The sequence below is a fragment of the Triturus cristatus genome, chromosome 5_1 (genome assembly GCF_964204655.1).
Source record: "Triturus cristatus chromosome 5_1, aTriCri1.1, whole genome shotgun sequence".
In the NCBI taxonomy this organism is placed as follows: Eukaryota; Metazoa; Chordata; class Amphibia; order Caudata; family Salamandridae; genus Triturus; species Triturus cristatus.
The window spans coordinates 87,381,682-87,402,348 of NC_140587.1; positions in this window are offsets into that span (position 1 = coordinate 87,381,682).

Sequence of the window (20,667 nt, forward strand, 5' to 3'; positions counted from 1 at the left end):
CAGAGACACGATGATCTAAGGACAAGGTATTCAAGAGATCAATTGCTGAATCTGAATTTGGGAAGAGGGGATCCAAGCTGTAAGAGTACCTTAATTCACCTAAAACCCCTTATTACTACGCACATTTGCCCACACTTCCAAGTGTTACTCCCCAAAATCCTCTTTAGGAGAGTTATACACAGCAGACCTATGGAGCCGCTCCATGGGATTAGTAATGAAAAAATCCATGGAGGATGCAAATAAGAGGTCCATTAGGATGGCGGATGGAAAAGCACCCCGACCGCTATGGAAGCGGAAAACAACCACCCACCGGCACCGTGGGAAAACCGGCAGCCAAAATAGGATCAGCTGCCCAAAAAATCAGACCGCGGCGGAACGAGGCCAAGAAAAACCGCCCATAGCGTGCGGAGATGGCCAAAATCCATCTGCGGTGGTCGGATTCGCGGCGGAAAAACACCAACCCACTGCAAGTATAGCAGAGACACCGCACCGGAAATTAGGATATCCCTGACGGTCCCGCGGTATGTACCGCTGTCTCCTAACGCTGCGGTCGCACAATGGGATGAATGGAAGAGCCAGCGGAAGAGCTGAAGCACAGACACCGCGGCGGACAATCCGTAAAAAATATGGCGGATGAAGCCAAAAACCCACAAGAAGGCCTCAAAGTACACACAGAAAACTAGCCATGTCCCCCAAATACACAAAACACACCCCAATGACACAACCACATGACAAAACGAAAAATATAAATCCCAGGACAACACACCTGTCAACAACACCCCAATTGGACACACCCACATAGCTGTGTATAAAACCAGCCCCTTTCCTGACCACAATCCCTTGCAATACTCCAGGAGAGAAGGGACACATACCACAGCTGACAGGAGAGGCAAAGGACACAACATCACTAGCCACACCACACACAGCACCACCACCACCTCCACACAAGCACAACTAACCCCCTGCACAAAATACAGCATACACAGCACAACCACAACCCCCATTCACACTCCTGCACCCACAACCACTTTGCACACCACACACCATGGCCACACAGAAAATGCCCAAATTCACTGAGAGTGTGTTAAAGGTCATGGTAGATGAGATAGTCAGAGTGGAACCACAGCTTTTTGGTACCCTGGTCCAACAGACTCCATTAGCCACAAGGAAACAAATGTGAGCAAGGATAGTCCAAAGGGTCAATGTAGTAGGGACAACCCCAAGATCAAAAAAGGAGATCATGAAGCGGTGTCATGATCTGAAGAGGGTGGTCAAGGAGAGGAGGAGCAAGAACCGTGAGCTGGCTCAGAGGACTGGTGGTGGCCCTCCCATTCCACCAAAACCATTCACACAATGGGAGGAGAAGGTGCTTGCCATACTGCATCCAGAGAGTCTCACAGGAGGTAGTGGAGTCTGGTAAGTACAAACAAATGACTACTGCCACTCTCCTATGTACTGTCTTGCACAACTACAAAGCTACACCACCTAGGACACATACCATCCATCTGCACCACACACTCACAAAAACATGGGTCACAGATCCAACATTCACCCACTCCCATTCACCCCAAACATAGCTACCTACATTACCATGGGGGCATGTGTACAGGCTGACAGCACTACAACTCCCACCAGGCCCCCTGGCCCACAGCATCAGGAAGATGGATCCCTCCCCCCACCCCACCCAGAAGCATGTGTCAGCCATTACACAACCCACAACAAACTCACAGGTAGGTAGCCATCTTCCCCGGGAGGGTGTCTGGGGGTGGGGGGCCTGCACCACTACTCCCACCATGCCCCCTGTCCCACAACCCAGCAAAATGGATCCCTCCCACCACCCCACCCAGAAGCATGTGTCAGCCATTACACAACCCACAACAAACTTACAGGTAGGTAGCCATCTTCCCCGGGAGGGTGTCTGGGGATGGGGGGCCTGCACCACTACTTCCAACATCCCCTCTGTCCCACACCTGAGCAGGATGGAGCACCCCCCACCCAGGAGCAGTTGGAAGATATTGCAGTATACCTAACAAACTTACAGGTAGGTAGTCATCTTCACAGTGAGGGTGTTTGTGGGTGGGAGGCCTGCACTACTACTCCCAACATCCCCTCTGTCCCACACCTGAGCAGGATGGAGCACTCCCCCACCCAGGAGCAGTTGGAAGCCATTGCAGTACACCAAATAAACTTACAGGTAAGTAGCCAGTACGTGCACCCACCCATTTTTCACAAATTAAATGGTGCCATATGACAACACCAGCACAACACCAGCACAGAGAGGCATACCTACCCCATTGACAAGCACAGTGTGCACACAGGTACGCTAAGGAAACTGTCACAGCTACCAAAGTGTGACACACCAATGCACAAGTAGAAGAAAGTCAGGGCACAATCATGCACAGCACCTAGTTACATGTGCATCGCCATGGGGCAAGTGCAACAAGGACCATCAGAAAATTATGAAAGCATGTGTGGTGGCACAAATCAAGATATGCACATGACAGGACAAAGGTATGCAGGAGATGACCATGGCCAGTCCATGGCCAGATGTGACGTCTGCCAGGTCAGACAAATAAACAATGAGTTCTCAATGAAACACATGTTGTGCCAGGCCCTAGATGGCAACAAGTCCCTGTAATTGTGCACGGGTTGCATAGTATGCCTTGACATTTCACACCATGGACAAGTAATGCCTGTACCACTGCATCATGTCAGGAAGCACAGTAGTGCACATAGTCAACAATGTGATGATATGTCAATTGTGCAGTGTACAAAAAGTGAATGACACACAGCTAACACAAAGCTTGCCAGTTGCACTGCAATGACCATTTCACATCTGACCCACAAGTGACAAAGAACTCACTGCATAGGACAACACCAGCAACCTTCAGAGCCAGTCTCCACCCCCAGTACATGGACTCTCGGATGTTGATTCCCAGGATTCCATGGACGATGAGCTTGAGGCCGACCCATCTGGTGTGCCAGGGAGCAACAGGTCCCAGGACCCCATTGTCCCCCCACCACATCTGCACCAACAACAACTTCACAGCAGGCCCCTGCTGTCACGGCCTGTGCGGCCACTGCCACCACCACCACCACCACCACCAGTGCTGCCTGCAACACCCTCCCTGTCCCAGAGGATGACCAGCACACACCACTGACGGTGGAGGGCAGGGAGAGGATGCGGGTTCCCACAGTGGTGAGGCAACAGGACCGTAGCAGCAGGGCAGCTGGGACACACTCCCTGGAACACATCACCAGAGTCCTGGGCACATACGAACAGGCCCAGGGACGAACGGGCTGATCGGACAAACTGTTGCACAAGCTCATCCTGCTGATAAGGTCCATCGACACCCGCATGGGACAAATCGTGGACCTCTTGGGCCAGCATGTGGTGGGACTGAGGGACAGGCATGCGCCACAGACAACACCTCCACCTCCCTCTGGTGGGCCGCATGATGACAGTTCACCATCCTCCCCTGCGCCCACAGAGAGGGGGAGTCCTCAGACCTTACTGGCCCTGCAGCAGGGCCCCCCTGCCAAACGATGATGGGGCCATCCCATGAAGACCCTGGGAGTATCTGGAGGCCAAGCAACTGCCAGACACCAGTCACGGAGCCAGCAATGATGGCAACCCTCTCCACCACTGCATTGACCTTTTGGACTGTCCTTCCCCACACCACCTTGTGAATGGCATCTGTCTGTTGGACGGGGTCACCACAGCAATGTGGTGACTACTCAATTATCTAATCTACAACAACTGTCAACTCACTGCTGCACCCCACCCCCAATGGAAATGTACACCCCCCTCGCATCTCACTATTATAAATAAAATATCCTCACACACATGTTGTCATGTCTACTCCGTCTTTATTGCAGGATGTACAGTCTTCAACATGATCACAATGTACCAGGAGCATGGGCTGTATGTAGGCAAGGAGAAGTCGAGGGCACCTAGGGAAACACAACTGTCACTGGTCTGGGTGTGGCATCACAGACATCACACAACCCCTACGATCAGGATAACCCAACATGCACATGTCACACTGGCCACCAAGTGTCACAATACACATCCTGTTGATGTTTCCAAATGAAATGTCCCAGAAACATTTCCAACCCCCACTGAGTCTACAACTGGCTGATGCTACAATTCTCACATGCTCCTTTACGACAACAGCAATATCATCAGACAATGGGTATGTCGCACATTGACACCCATCGTCAAGTGAAGCAGCGGGTGATGAGCTGTTCACGCAGGTCAACACCTTCCTCCTCTCCACTGTCCTCATCACTGGACACGGCTTGGTTTGCAGGCTGGGGCCTTGGGTCCTCACTATCATCCAGGAGCAGGAGAATCTCCTTGCGAATGGCTAGGTTGTGGAGCATGCAGCATGCCACTACAATCTGACACACCTTACTGGGCGAGTATGCCAGTGCACCTCTGGTCTTGTCCAGGCAGCGGAAACGTGACTTCAGCAGACTAAAAGTACGCTCCACCACACGACGTGTCCTCCCATGGGCCTCATTGTAGCAGACTTCAGCCAGGGACCTGGAATTCCGCAGTGGGCTCAGCAACCAGGAACGGTTGGGATATGCAGAGTCACCTAGGTATGACAAACACAAATAGACATTGCAACGTTGCAGAGGCTCAGGGCAGCAGGTCGCACACACAGCATGCCACACGACTAGGCATACTCACCCACAATTCATGCACGCTTAGGAAGATTAGCCATCAGCTGGGGCACTATGGTGTTCCACAGGATGTAGGAGTCATGGACCAAGCCTGGGAATTTGACACACACGTGCGAGATGGTCATATCTGCCAGGCACACCACCTGCACATTGATGGAGTGGAAATACTTGCGATTGCGGTAAATGTGCTCCCTTGCCTGTAGTGGCACAAGACTGACATGGGCGCAATCAATGGCCCCAACAACATTGGGGATATGTCCAAGGGGATAGAAGTCTCCCTTCACAGCTGGCAGTTCAGCATCCCTGGGGAAATGGACGTATCTGTCCTTGTATAGCATCATGGCGGGCAGTACATCACGCAGCACCATGCTGAACATTGGCTGTGACATTCCACCAGCGCTGGCCACTGTCTCTTGGAACAATCCAGTGGGAAAAAAATGCAGGGCTGCCATTACCTTATAAGTAGGGGTGAAAGCTGTTGGATATGTCCTGCGGCGCTGCAAGTGGGGCTCCAGCAGATCACAAAGGGTTTTCAGGGTGGCTCTGTCCAGGCGGCATTTCCGTATAATTGCAACATCCTCCATGTCCTCCAGCCCTGTCAAGTGATGAGACAAATTTGGCCTCCTCCTATTTGAGATGATAGTGGACACATTTCAATGCAATACATCATGATATGTGCACAGCATATCACATTCTGGATGACACAACGACAACAATGACTGACATCAATATTGACTAACAGACCAGCTTACATGTAGGGACACCCTCAGCTACACAAAGGGTACACCTGTCATTACACAAGACAAGTACCTCAAACACCACCTTGGTCAATGTGAATGCACATAGGGATATGGCCATATTTCACATGGGCATGCCTGGGAGTATAGCATCCAGCATGTGTGTAACTAATCAAAACCACTGTCTCATACCTAGCTGCTGTACCTGTCACACCTTAATGTGTCAATACAACCTGGCACACATCTACCATACAATGACCACAGTTGGCGCTGGAATGACTAAAGTGTTCATGAGCAGACATGCGAGGCAATGCAAAATAGATCATCATTCATTGAGACGAGCATCGCTGCGATTGTCACTGGACCTCAACACATTGACATGTGTACACATTGTACGGTCCAGAACACTGTCCTGCCTACATTAACATCAAATCCATAAGTGACATGTGAGTGGGTACAGGCCAATCTACGATACACACACACAAACATGGCATGTGTAGCCATCAGTGGAGTAAATGGAACATTGGCATTGTGTGCACAATGATGTGCCATTGAACATGTTGGCACTGTGCACTGTTGATGTTTGACAGATGGCCATTGCGATTGAATGGCACCCAAATTGTGATAGCTATCGCCTGACCCCGGCGGTGTGTCACCAGCACCCCCATTCACACAAGTGCGGTAGTGATAGGCATGGAGACATGTGGAAATGGCGGTTGGCATGCTCCGCCGCCTGAATGGCGGAGCCTCATGTCAATGTATGGTACCCGTATCGCGGTAGCTAATGCCTGGCCCCTGCGGTGTGTCACTAGCACCCCCATTCACACAAGTGCGGTAGTGATAGGCATGGAGAAATGTGGAAATTGTGGTTGCCGTGCCCACCGCCTGAATGGCGGAGCCTCGTGTCAATGTATGGCACCCATATCGCAGTAGCTACCGCCTGGCCCCGGCGGTGTGTCACCAGCACCCCCATTCACACTAGTGCACTAGTGATAGGCATAGAGACATGTGGAAATGGCGGTTGGCATGCTCCACCACTAAAATCGCGGTAGCAAACACCGGGCCCCTGCGGTGTGTCACCGCCATGGAGCTTGCCCTAGAGCCAATGCGAAGCTCGATAGAGGTGTCATGATGCAATTTTGAAGAACGCGGTAGGCGTGCTCCGCCACCGCGGAGGCGGGCATTGGCTGCATTTGAAAGATGCACCATCGCGGTAGCGCACCCTGGGTCCCAGCGTTGTGCCACCGCCATGGAGCATGCCCTTATAGCCAATGGGAGCCATGATTGCGGTGGCATGATGCAATTTTGAAGATCGCGGTAGGCATGCTCCGCCACCGTGCAGGCGTTCATTGGAGGCAGACCTGGACCACCAATTGCTGCAGCTTGGCACCTTTGAAATGACCCCAGGGGGCTATATATGTGTGGGAGTGAGCCTCACATGTCCACTGCTCCAAGAGTCTGCTGCCTGAGACCCCTCACCTGCTGCTGCCTCCAGGGACTGCTGCCTGAGACCCCTCACCTGCTGCTGCCTCCAGGGACTGCTGCCTGAGACCCCTCACTTGCTGCTGCCTCCAGGTGGACGAGGTGCTCACACAGTACCCAAGGCTATATGGTGCCCCAAATGTCGTGGTAAGTCTTCAATAGTGGTGGGGTAGGGCAGGGGGGCCACACATGTAATTGGACTGATGCAGTATGTGCCTGGGAGTGTGGGGTAGTGTCAAGCACTGCCTGGCATGCTGTCTCCAGTGGGAGGGTGTGTGTACCCAATGCCACAGCTTTCCCTCCCTGCACAGGTATGTATGAGTGACCTCTGTTGTGTTGTCAGCCATGCAGTGACATAGAAGGTTGTTCATGCTGTTGTCAGAACAGTGATTGCTTGGCTGGATGGCTGTGTGTGCCCCTGTAGTCCATTTCAGTGTGAGCCCAGCTGGCCTGCACAGTCCCCGCCTACAAAGACAAGGACACCTCACTTAACTTACAGAGTCTTACATCAGTCTTTTCACATTGAACTCCAGCTATGGGCAGTCTCAGCACTGTATTTTGCACACAACTGCCCTTGTGAATGGCATTTTGTATTTGTGTGATCTTGTCCCTCAATGTGACCACCATGACACATTCATCTATTCACAGGACAGGGACATTGATGGCTGCGCAGTCTTGGACACAGTGAGTCCACCCCCAAACACAGGTTGACATGTCATATATGTGTTGCTCAAGCCAACAATGGACTGGAGATGTGGGCAGGCTACATGGGTGATTTAGTGCTGGCATCCTGCATGTGCGTGAGATGTGCATGGACTGTGTTCCCCCTCACACCTGCATGCTTTAACATCAGCTTTCCCCATGCAGGTGTCCCATGTGAGCTGTACTATAGTCTCTGATTGCCATTTCGTTGGATATGTGATGATTTTGTATCTTGCTGCTATACTGATAGATGTCGGTACTTAACACTGTGTCACTGATCATTTCCTCCTCTTGTCTCCCATGCCTGCAGCTCAAGGTACACCAGCGAAAGGCCATGTGGAGGGCCATTGCTGTGAAGGTGCGAGCTCTGGGGGTCTCAAACCGACGGCGCACCCACTGCCACAAGAGATGAGATGACATAAGGCGGCTGGCCAAGAATGTGGTAGAGATGACTTTGGGGCTGCTTTCTTGCACTGGGTGTCTGGAACAGCGCAGCATGACACCACTAATAGGGCGCATCTTGGCGGTGACACAGCCTGAGCTGGATGCACGATTGAAGGAGCATCAGCAGCAAACCAGGGGTGAGCATTTTGGGAGTCTGAGTTTGGCTGGGAGTGGATGCATGTGTACAGAGCCTGTGCCAGCGCTGGCCTATGTGATGTTGGTAGTGTGATGCTGTGGAATGTAAGTGGTTGCTGGCCTTGGTGCTGGTGGCATGCATCTGCCCTACCTGTACTTACAAAGGTGATTTGGATGCTGTGGCTTCACATTACATTCTGAGTTGTACTCTTCAGGTTTCTTCTGCATTGGTGTAGTCTTGGGAGTGTTTACCACAAAAAGAGCTGCTCCTAGTGTGATGACCCTAATACAGTTACAAAAACATTGTGAGTGAAGGCATCTCACAAACAGTGACAGACTGGTCTCACACACGACCTGGTGTCATGCTTCATCATCAGCCAGTCCTCGCCCTCTAAAACCTTCGTTTGATAGAGGGCGGGCATACACCTGATGACAGGGATGCACTTCTAAACTACTAAGTGGGGGCCCGTGAAAATGTGAGTGAGTTTAAAAATCATTATAGTTATTGAAGAATCTAATTTAATGTGGCTAATAACTATATGATATTAAAAACAATGGACGGTGAGTGGGGTGTTTATTTTCCCCTAGCCGTCTTGTGAGTGGTCAACATGTTTCTGCCATGTCGGCCCAGGTGGGTTCAAGGCATTCATCAGGACCTAAGTGTAAAGTGGGGGGGATCCGTTCTTACCAACTGGTGGCAAGAAGATACCACTGTGCGGGTGTGGCAAAGGCCACTCTCCACTTCCTAAACAACTTCCAAATGTCAAGCCTAGAGAAAGTGCGAAAGAAATCATAAATGTTTGTAACAATAGACTTGGGAACATGTAGAAATGCATCAAGAAACAATGCATGCATTGGTTCCTATAAGTGAGTGACTATTCATGTGACTTGTGACACTCTATGTGTGTACACAGAAACAGAAAATTGTAAGAGTGAAATGACTCTCACTATTCTTACCCTAATTGCAAAAACTACTTGCCCCATTGGGGGAGGGGGAGGGAAAACTCCTGTTGTCTGCTCTGAAAGGGAAAAATAGGCAAACCACAAACTGCGTAAATGAATGTTTTTTGAAAAATGGAGGGAAACCTCCAAACACAGATACAGAAGACACCCACAATCGCACAAGAAATGATCAACGGATCCTGGTGTATCACTCAGCCCAGTCACACTCTTACTGTCTCAGGAAAGTTTTCCTCATGAGTCCTAGGTGGCTGCTCTCGGTCCTCCTGAATGTTAAAGTGAGGGAGTAGTGCAGGCGACTTTATAGTGCAACCGTATGGGTAATTCATAGTGACGATGTGAAATTAGCTGAGAAAGTGCCTCCTGGTGTGTTGCTTCCGGTGTCCTAAGCGGTTGTAGGATTACTTAAAGCCAGTAAATACCTGGTCTTAAGATGGCGGCGACGCGCGTCCAATGGTGGTGCGGACGGAGCGGGACATGCCCTTAAAAGGGGGCGCCCGGGGCGGGACGAGGCTAAAGTGGAGGAAAGGAGTTGCTTGACTGGCTAGGGGAGTGCATGCCTGGGTGTGAGTATCCCATGAGAGCTGGTGATACGGAGGTGTTGTCATGCGTCCGAACGTGGTGCGTGACGGCATGTTCGGTTGCCATGGTGATGCGGTAGCATCGGGGGAAGTGCAGTGTCTGAAGTCGGATTTCTTGATTAAATGTGCGCGGAATGCGTGGTCCAAATGGGTCAAGAAGAGACACACTGACTATAAACTAAGAAAGATCATGGATAGGTCTAGGTAAGTACCATACCCGTGGAAATGATGGGTATTGTAAGCACGTGCACAAAATGAGTGATGTTAAACCAATGATGGGTACTCAGGAGGCGATGTCATGCGTCCAGATGTGGCGTGTGATGGCATGTGAAGTTGCCATAGTGACACGGAAGCGTCGAGGGGAGTGCGAAGTCTGTAGTCGGTATCTTAGTTTAAGTGTGCGCAGTGAATGCGTGGTCCAAACTAGACCGAAAAAGGCACTAAAATTAAACTGAACAAAGGCCATGAAAAGGTAATGGCAAAATTGCTGAAACCGTAAATACGGTGGGTGTTGCCAGCCCATGCACATCAAAAGTGTTGTTGGAACGGTGAGACCCTAGTGTGATTTGACGTTATGTGATGCAGGGGGGGCAGTGAAGGAGATGTGTGCCCCTAGTTCATGGAGTGGATGTACATAGGATGGCCTTGTGGTGGAACCAGGTGTTGTAGGAGAGAGATGGGAGTATTAGTGGTAGGTCGGTTTTTTAGTCATGATGTAACTGCTCTATATTCATGATCTTGAAGAGACAGGGAGGGATTGTTGTATAATGTTTGGGTCATAGACTAATATCACCGCCCCAACTGTAGCCACAGAATGTCATCATTAAGGCCCTTCTCGTGCGACTGCAGGCAATAGACCCACCTTTGTTCCCTCACATGTAGGGCTTTTGTGAGGTCAAATTTGCTTTTATTCATGACCTCGAGAATGGTCCATCTGAGGTCCGTGTCATTATGATTTCTTTCGACAAAATGCCGCGTCAATTTCGTGTTTGTTTTCTTACACCTGATTACAGTTGCTGAATGTTCGTAGTTGCCATGGTTTTCCGGTGCCTATGTTCACTTCTTTCATGTTGTTGGTGAGAGTGCAGGATGTATATCCGCCACAGGCAAAGTGTCCCACTACTCGTGGTTGCTCCCAAAGTCTCTGTTGTTCTTCACCATCTGTGGTCGGCATTTTGGCATGTACCTGTTCATCTCGCAGGCTCTTGTTGCGTTTACATGCGAACAATGGTGGTTCCCACTGTTTTCCAGCGCTGTTCAGGATATGCCATCTCTTCCTAATGATTTTTTGACCTATATTGGATGCAGGGGTGAATGTGGTGACGCACACTGTTCTCCCAGTGTCTTCTTTTTCCACGTTCTCCAATAATGCTTCCCTTGGATTATTTCTTGCTTGTTTTTTGAATTTCTCACCATTTTTTTAGGGTAATGACGTTCAAGGAGTTTTTCATGTAGTTGTACTGCCTGTTCCTCAAAGGTATCCTTGTTGGAGCAATTCCTCCTAACGCGTAGGAACTGTCCTATAGGTAGGTTTTGTCTTAAGGCCTTTGGGTGGTAGCTCTCATATAAGAGTAAGCTATTCTTATCGGTGGGTTTGTTGTGTATTTTGGTTGCTATCCCTTCGTTGGTCAGTGTGATATCCGGGTCCAGGAATACTGCGTGATTCTTGTTGATTATGTCTGTGAATCTGAGGTGTCTGTCTTTGGAGTTGACCCATTGGACAAATCTTGTTGCATCCGTTCCATTCCACACTATCAGCACGTCGTCTATGTAGCGCTTCCAAATTATTAGGTGTTTCAAGAATGGGCTGTTTGGACTGTGGATAAAGTCGTCCTCGAATTGTCGGACATAGAGGCAGGCCATACTGGGGGCAAAGGTGCTGCCCATCGAGGTTCCTGTAGTTTGATGGTAGATGACTTTCTCAAATTCAAAGAAATTCTCTGTGAGGGCCAGTCCAGCACATTCCATCACGAAGTGTTGTGGGGAGATGAAATCCCACTCCATGTTTAAGATGATGTTTTCCACGACTTCCAGGGTCCGTCTTTGTGGTATGCTTGTGTAAAGAGCTTCTATGTCCATTGTTATAAACCAGTCATTGGTTATATCCACCTCCAGGTCTCTGAGGAGACATAGAACGTCCTTCGTATCCCTGAGGTAAGATTGTGATTCCTTTACGATTGGTCGCAGGAACCAGTCACAAAATTGTGACAAAGGCTCCAGGGCTGACCCTATTCCCGATTGGTCTACCTGGTGGGGGCGTCCGGTTCTTATTAATCTTCGGGAGTATGTAGAATCTTGGCATCCTGGGGTCCTCGCTCACGAGGAAGCCTGCCTCTTGTCCGGTGATCCAGTCGTTGTTGAGTGCTTCTTCCACCGTATTTTTAATCCTGGTCATGAGTGGGCCTGTGGGGTCGGTTCGATGTGTAGCGTAGCTAGCTGAGTCAGAGAGCAGTCATAGGCATTCTTCTCGGTACATGTCATTATCCATAACGACGATAGCTCCCCCTTTGTCTGCAGGTTTGATGATGAGGTCATTGTTGTTTTTCAGGCCTTGTAGAGCCGTGCGTTCTTTTCTGGTGAGGTTATTGAACCCTTTCTTATTTTGGACATTGATTTCCTCGATGTCTTTGAGCACCGCTTGTTCAAATGCAAGTATCTGACAAGAGATATTTTGATTGGGTGGTTGGAAGGTTGACTTCTTCCTTAATCTAGTTGATTTCTTCTCTTCCGTATCATCATTAGTATCTACAAAAAAATCGCGTAGTTTAATTTTTCAGAAGAACTGGGCCAGTTCTGTATTGAGTACAAAGGGGTCATTGTTAGGTGTGGGGACAAACCCCAATCCTTTGGAGAGGACGGTCTCCTCATTACATGTAAGTGTGTGTCTCCCTCTGCCTCTGCCCTGGAATAAGAAAGGCGGCGGGCCTTGTGGGAATCCGAAGCCTGATAGGAAGTAAGGTTGTTGCCAATAACCGAATAGAGGAGGTGTGGCTTGCATCATGGGTTGGTGGTAACCCGCTTGTTTCCCATATTGTGGTCCTGAACTCTCATCGCTGCTACTATCGCTCCTCTCCTCTCCAGAGCTGAATGTCCAGTTTAGGGGAGTGGGTCTGAACCGTTGTTTTCTCCCTGCCTGTTGTGGAGCTGGTTTGTCATAGTGTTCATCAGCGACATATGGGTATACAGTTTCTTTGCTGAACTTCTGCACATCCTTTCTAAGTTTTGTCAACTTGGATTGTGTAAGGTATTCTTTATACTCAGAATGGTCATTGTTGATTTCTTCCAGTTTTTTCTTGAAAACCGAAAGTTGTACCGTTGTCTTAAGTATACATTCGCTTTGTTGGATCTCAATAAGAAGGGCATCTGCTAATTGCCTGGCGATGTTAATGATTAAGATGAGCCAGTCTTTAGTGTACTTCCAGGCAATGCTGGACCAATTGATTCTGAATTCCCTGTTGTTGAGTAACAATCTTGGTTTGTTAGTGACAATGAGTCTTCTTGGGGCCGTGTTTTTACGGAGATACTCCGTCATAAATGCCCCATGGAGGGCTGTGCGTATCTGTTCTTTTTTCTAAGTAGATAGTGCTTCCCATTCATCTGAATTTTTGACCGTTTGTGTAACTACGGTTTCGGCTAGTAGAGATGGTGTATTAAGGATTTCTGCCAAAATATCCTCCCCGAACGAGAGTTCGGTGTCCATATTGCAAGTATGGTAAAGAGATTGTGATGCGTGATCAAACTATGATCTGCTACTTTTGTTGTTGGAACTAGACTCCGCTAAGTCCGTCCTTCTGTTCTGATCAGGAAAACTTGTCATTCAGAACATGCCCCTACAGTTAGGGAAGGGTACCCCTTAATTTGTTCCCACAGCCATCAGCTGTACATAAGTATGATCACAAGGAAACTCCACAGTGCATGGAGAAGGGAACAGGAGGGGTGGGGTTCTAGGAGCTAGCAGACTCCACTACTAAATGTTTACCACAAAAAGAGCTGCTCCTGTAGTCTTGGGAATCCCATGGGAGGGTACCTGATCTGACTGTGCATACATCAATGCATGCACCCATATTGGGGAGGCCTACACATTTTACAGCAATGTGCAGCATGATATTGTCCCCAAGGTACGACATGGTGGGTGGCATGGGCTAATGTCCATTGTGGACTGTCATGTTGTAGTCTGGGTCTGTGTTGTCCCCTCCTGTTCCATCCAGTTCTGTCATTGTCAACAAGTAGTGTGCCCCCATCATGTCCCTAGGTGTGCTGAAGGACTAGTTGTGTGTCTGTTTGAACAGAGCCACATACATGGTGTTGTGCTGTGTGGTCGTCACATGGCTCACTCATGCCTGAGTTTCCAGTTTACACACACTGCTTGAGTCTATGTAGTGAGTTGGCACGATGTGATTGCACAGGGTTGTGTGTAACATGTATATTTGGCCAACTTTTGTCATGCATTGCTTGCATAAGTTTGTTCTGTTGCTGTCACTGACCTGACCCTACATCTCTCTCTCACATGCAGCATCACATGTGGTTATGGAGGGACAGGAGACGGACACCAGTGGGGGTGAAACTAGCACCACAGCTGCCCAGGAGCCCAGTGACACAGATGTCACCAGTGCCTCAGAGGGGGACAGGAGTCTGCTGGAGGAGTCCCAGCCTGAGATGCAAAGCACCACATCATCTGATGCCAGCAGGGATGCATACATGTTGGAGGGCACAGGGAACGGGGACTCTGCATCGACTTCCATCACACAGCGGCCATTGCCCACCCTCCCAGCCACTTCCTCTGGTGCTGCCTGTGTCCACCTCAGTAAGAGGGGAAGAGGGTCCTTCACTCCTGGCACTGCTGCCCCTGCCCCTGTCCCCCCTGCTGCCATCAGTGCTGAGTCTGTGGACCTTTTGCACGAGCTGTGTGTAGGCCAGACAGCTCTCCTCAATGCCTTCATTTACCAAGACAAGAAATTGGCCCATGTGGTTGCTTTTATGGAGGGCATACATTCTGACGTGGGTGAGCTGCACCGGACAGTCCTGGCTTTGTCATCAACAGTGATGTCTGCCCTGCAACAGGCACATACTCACAATCCAGCTCTGGTCCCTTTGTCCACCCCCCTGGCAATGGCCATGTCTGACGATAGTGACCACGGTCCACATACATCAAAGTCATGATACAGCACACAAAGCACACAGCCGCAGCAACCCAAGCGGTCCCGGACGCAGACACCATCCCCACAGAAGACCAAAGCCACCCCAGAGTGCAGGGAGAAAAGCCCGTCAGGCGACACCAGTGGACAAAAGCAAAGCAGCAGACCTCAGGCACACATGCCTCAGTGGCATCCCCATCCAAGGACTCTCCTGCCCCTAAAGCATCGCACAAAGATAATTGTACAGTATCTGTGCACATCAAGGAGGTGGTGCATGCCAAGGGTACACATGGGAAGGGCTCCAAGGCAGAATCACCAACCACCTTGACTCCCATTCCAAGCCCAGTGAAGCAGGGGCCGGAGGGCACTGTAGGGGTAACACATAGTAAACAGGGGAAGGGGGGCAGAGGCGAAGCCAGGCAAAGCGTTCCGCTGGGTCCAGCACATCACCAGAGGGGCTGCCAGCACCTGCACCTGCTGCAGCAGGGGTGGTGAGTGTGCCTGTTGTGCCCACACCATATCCCATTGATCCACAGTCAGTCAAGCCATTTCTGATCCCCAAGAAGTGGAAGGGCACCCCTCCACAATCTCCCAGCCACACCGTGTCTCCCGTCTGCATGACTCCACCTCCACGTGCTACTACACCACCTGGTCCAAGCAGCCCTCTGGCTTGTCAAGCCACTGATAGCTCTACCTCAGCTGTTCCGCTCTCTCCCCCGTCAAGTGCCCCGACAGTCCCTGAGACGCAGCCAGCTCCAAGTCCACCTGACAGCCAAGTCTGAGTGTTAGTCACCCTCACACACTTGCCTCTCACACAGGTGGGCCTCTACTGCAAATTGTTGCCCCCTGACTGTGTTGCTGATCATGGAAAGGTACAGTTGCACATATTCCCTGTGCAGCTTCTCATGGACTCAGTCTACACCCTGGACTGGCCACTGGCCTTGTTGCTCTTTTCTTTGGTGAACTCTTCCCTGTGCAGTTTCTCATGGACTCAGTCTGCACTTTGTCCTAGACACTGGCCTTGTCGTTCACTGCTGTGTGCCCCCTGCCTGTGCAGCTTCTCATGGACATACTCTGCACCCTGGGCTGGCCACTGGCCTTGTTGCTCTTTGCTGTGTTGAACTATTCCCTGTGCAGCTTCTCATGGACTCAGTCTGCACTTTGTCCTGCCCACTGGCCTTGTCGTTCACTGCTGTGTGCCCCCTGCCCGTGCAGTTTCTCATGGACTCAGTCTGCACTTTGTCCTGGCCACTGGCCTTGTCCTTCACTGCTGTGTGCCCCCTCACTGGGCAGCTTCTCATGGACATGCTCTGCATCTTGTGCCTTGCTCCTCTCTTCTCATGGTACCTATCTGTGCAATATGTGAATAAAGACAGTTTCTTGTGTTGTCTATTTTGTCAGTGTCCTTACTGAATAAAGTTATTTTGCTGTGAGTAAATGCTTTACTGTGCCACATGAGCTGTGTGGCACTTCGATATGGTCAATGTTTGGGCTCACTTGCTCTCTTTTTTTCAAGGGTTGACAGGGTCTTAATTCCTGCTTGACCCAGATATTTGTTGGGTCAATGGTGTCAATTTTGAATGGTTTGCAGTAGTCATTTACTTGATTAGTTCATGTTGGCTCCATTGTACACATGTTGGGGGGGCGGGTCACTGCCAGCACAGAGTGGGTTTCTGCACACAGTATTGCATGCAGGCTGTCCAGGGTCATCATGTATGTGTGTTCTTCCTTTATGTGTGCCCAGTGGTATATGTGTGTGGTCATTTTGTGATGGTCAGTCATCCTAGTCCCATGGCTTACTTTCCATTTGTGCTCTTGGATGGCTAGGTAGTGTGCAGTGTGAAGGGGGTGAGCTTGTGGGGAGTGTTGATGTTTACATGCCTCTGCAATGTCAACTACACACGTGTCACTCAGGAGTTGTGTGCCTGTTGTTTTGATTGTTCATCCCTGTGGATGTGGTTGTATGCCCATGTGTGAGTTGTATGTTGTGCACTGTGAAGTGTGTTGGTGTGTCCTTGCACTTCTGTCTGACTCCTACTTGTTGTTTTTGTCACTTTTGAGTATGCACAGAGTGTTTCTGGCAAGTCAGTGTTGTGTTTTGTTGCACATCCATGTGCATTGTTGCTGTTTGTGGGGACTGTGCAGACCTGCTGCTCCACACTGCCATTGTGGTTGTGTTTTCCAATGCCTTGCTGTCACATGGTGCATTCTTGCCTCCAGTGTGGCATGTTGTGTGTGTTGTCATGCCATCCCCTGTCTGTGCTTCAGCTGCTTACCTATTGTGGGTCTGCACTCCCTCTCTTTGGGTAAGGTACACTCCTGCTATGCCCCCTACTGACATGTAGTACACTTCACTTTGGTTTGAGCTGTCCCCTTGGTTTGTATGTGTGTGTACCTCCCCATGACTTTGTTTGTGTCACTGTGCTTTGTGGTGCAATTCTTTGGCCAGGGTCAATGTGTCACTCAGGGCATTTCCTCAATGGGTCATGTGTGATGTTCTGGTGCTGTTTGTCAGTCATGGTTGCTCCTATGCAGTTCAACTGTGTGTGCTGCTCAGTCCTGTGGTCAAGTTGTTTCCACCTTTGTGTCCCAGACTTGTGCATCTATTGGGTGTTGTGTTGAATGTATGTTTGTTGTATGTGTTTTTTGCTTCACTTCCAGGGTGTGCTGTTGTCTTTGTGCTGTGCTATATGGTGTTGTGTGGGTTGCTGTTCTGTCACTGATGTCTGTGTGTGTCTGGCATGCTTGGTGTGCACACACAGCTTGTTGTGCATGCTGTGCTGTGTGTGTATGCTGCCTTGTGATTGCCTGGTGTGCATCCCCTGATGTCCTGCTGTGTTTGCTATGTGATTGTTCTGCCTGTGCATCTGTTGCTTGTTTGCTGTGGCTGTGTTGTTCTGTGATGGTGCACTTCTTGTGTGTGTTGTGGTATGTTGTCTGTGGATTGGTCCTGAGTGATGAGGTTGTGCACTCCTGTTGCTCCCATTGCCTTTCCCCAGTTTAGCTGCACAGGGCATGTCTTTTGTAGTTGTTGTGGCTCTCTGTGTGTTTCTGTTGGGCTATGTGTTTGTCTGTTGTATTTGTTTCTACATTGTGGTGGCATCCCTGTGTGTATGTGTGTGTGTGTGATGATTGTGGCTGAGCCCAGGCTGTGTGGTTGTTTGGGTGTGTATTGACTGTCAAGTATTGCCAGCCTTCAGTGTGTTTGGCACTGGTGTTGTGTGCTGCTGGTGTGAGGGGGGTATGTGTGTAGACTCTTACTGGTGTTTGTCAGTCCTGAGGTGTGTAGAAGGTCCCTGTGTGTAGTGCTGCTGGTGTACTCCTATGAAGTAGTTGTATGGATATGTGGCTGTTCACAGTTTGACTTCAGGGCCTTCCTTTTATCCTTGTGCCTATACATGGTTTGCCTTGCTGTCTCCCTGTGTTGTTGCACTGAGCCGTCTGTGGTTTGTGTTCACTGACTGTGCCAGCCATGTGTGCTTTGATGGTGTGAGGGTGATGTGCTCTGTTCCTTCTGTTGATTTGAAGTACACATGCTTGTTGTGTGTCTCCATGGTCTTCCATTTGTGTGCAGGCCACCTTGGTTTCTATATTTGTTGTGCTCCATTGCTGTTGGCATGTGGGGTGTATATGTGTGTATGTGTCACTCTGTGTTATGTGTGTGTGACTGTGCAGTCTGTGTGTCCATTTGGATGTTAATTCCTTGTATGTGTTTATTTGTTACTTGTCCTCATTTATATTTCCCTGAGTGTGGTGTTGTGTGTGTTTCCCTGGCCCTGTGCTATTGTGCTGTGTGCTGTGTGTTGTTCCTGTGCAGCCACTCCTGCAGTGTGTGCCTCCATGATTGTTTGTTGTGTGGTGCAGGGTGTGTATTACCCTGGCTTGTTGTTGTGCATGGGGTGCACAGGAGGGGCACATGGCATGTGCCTTCATGGGGTGTGCTAGTGTGTGGTGGGAGGGTGTGTGGCCCTGTGGTCTTTGTGCCCTGCCCATGCCTGGCACTGGCCCTGTCTTCTGCATTGTGCGCATGTATTTGCTTGTGTTCACCGCAGCAGTGACGTGACCGGGACATTGCTGCATGGTGGCGGTAGCTGTGTGTCCAGGATCCAGCGGGGTGACTTTGTGGCAGGTGGGTGATGTGTGGGTGCCCTTGTGGATGTGTCCCTGTCCCCCCTAGGGTGTCTGATGTGGATTTGGACCCTGTGTCAGCCCGTGTGTTGTGTGTTGTGTTTGTGTTGTTGCGTACCTGCGGCAGCATCCGCGGTGGTCCATAAGTTCCTGGTGATGTAGTAGGTACAGCACTGGAAAGACGTGTCCATGGCGGTCATGACCGGGACTCTGGTTTTGTGCTCCGCTGTCGAGCTTCCGCCGTCTCTGGTTGGGCGGTGTCTCCGCTGCGGTGCGTCTGCTTGCTTGAGTCATCCTAATTTGTGGAGCGGGGCGGACGCCATTCCGCATGGCGGTGAGTCTCCATTGGCTACCCCCACCGTGGTGGCGGGCGCACTTTGATGGCGGTGCGCGTTGCACCGCGGCAGTCAGGAATTGGCCTATGTTTGACCATACTAATATGGCGGGCGTGAGGTCTGCTGCTCGCAGGCGGAAAAAAGCATTTTTCCGCACTGCCAGTGCCGCGGTGGCCCTACATCCTAATGGACCCCTAAATGTCTTCTAGTGAATGCCAGATCACTAGTAAAGCATAGTGTTGAGTGTGCTAGACTCCTGGTGGAGCAAGACATAAAACTGGCATTTATCACGGAAAGTTGGATAGATGAGGCTTCAGGGCCACCCCACCTGTTTTTTTCTGTTTTACACTAGATAGGCCTACGGGAAGAGGTGGGGGGCTAGCAATAATCTACCATAACACACTTAAAACAGCGTTTCAGACAAAAAATATTATGGACTATGAAGAACTGACATTCAATGTCGAACTATCGTCCCATCACTCCTTTAAAGGTAGCTTAATGTATCGACCTCCAGGGTCAAGGACATCCTTTCAAACCATGTTAGGGCCTTTACTGGAAGAAGGGCTCTGTTCCAATTCTCTCACCATTTTGGGAGATGTTGGTTTTTATCTGGAAATAAGGGCCTGGGATACAATGGTGGGCGCCGAATTACAAGAACTGCTTAATACCACCGCGCAGTTCCAGCCAACAGATGTGGATGACACGGCCATATCTTATACCCAATGGGTGGACATAGCCTGCAAAGAGCTAGCCCCGGATAAACTGGTATATCCCAAACGAGCATCATCAACGTCACCTTGGTTTTCAGAGGAGCTTAGAAGGCAAAAGCTAACTTGCAAACAGTTAGAACGCAGGTGGCAGAAACATGACTCCACAATAGATAATGAAAGCTTCAAACAAAGCCTTACTGTTTATAAACTAGCTGTGTTGAATGCAAAGAAGGCTTTCTTTGCAAATCAAATGTATATAGCACAAAACTCATCTAAATAACTCTATAAAACTGTAGCAAGACTAGCGAACCCAAGTAAACCTAGGGTTGAGGCAAGCCAAGAAATGGCTGAAGAAATTGCGAGGTTCTTTCAAAACAAGGTGGAAGTTATCTTCTCAGTTTTTAATCAACTCCCGCAAGGTGTCTCATGAACCATGAAGACTGATGCTGAGCAAGGTAGAGGAGTAAGGCCCTCTATTGAGAAATTCGCCCCACTTGGTATCAGTGACACTAAGATGCTACTGAGCACGGTCAAGTCTTGCTCCCCGTATGATGCCTGCCCTGTGACAGTGGCCAAGTTAGCCTTGGAACCGATTGCCACGACACTGACACCAATATTTAATAAAA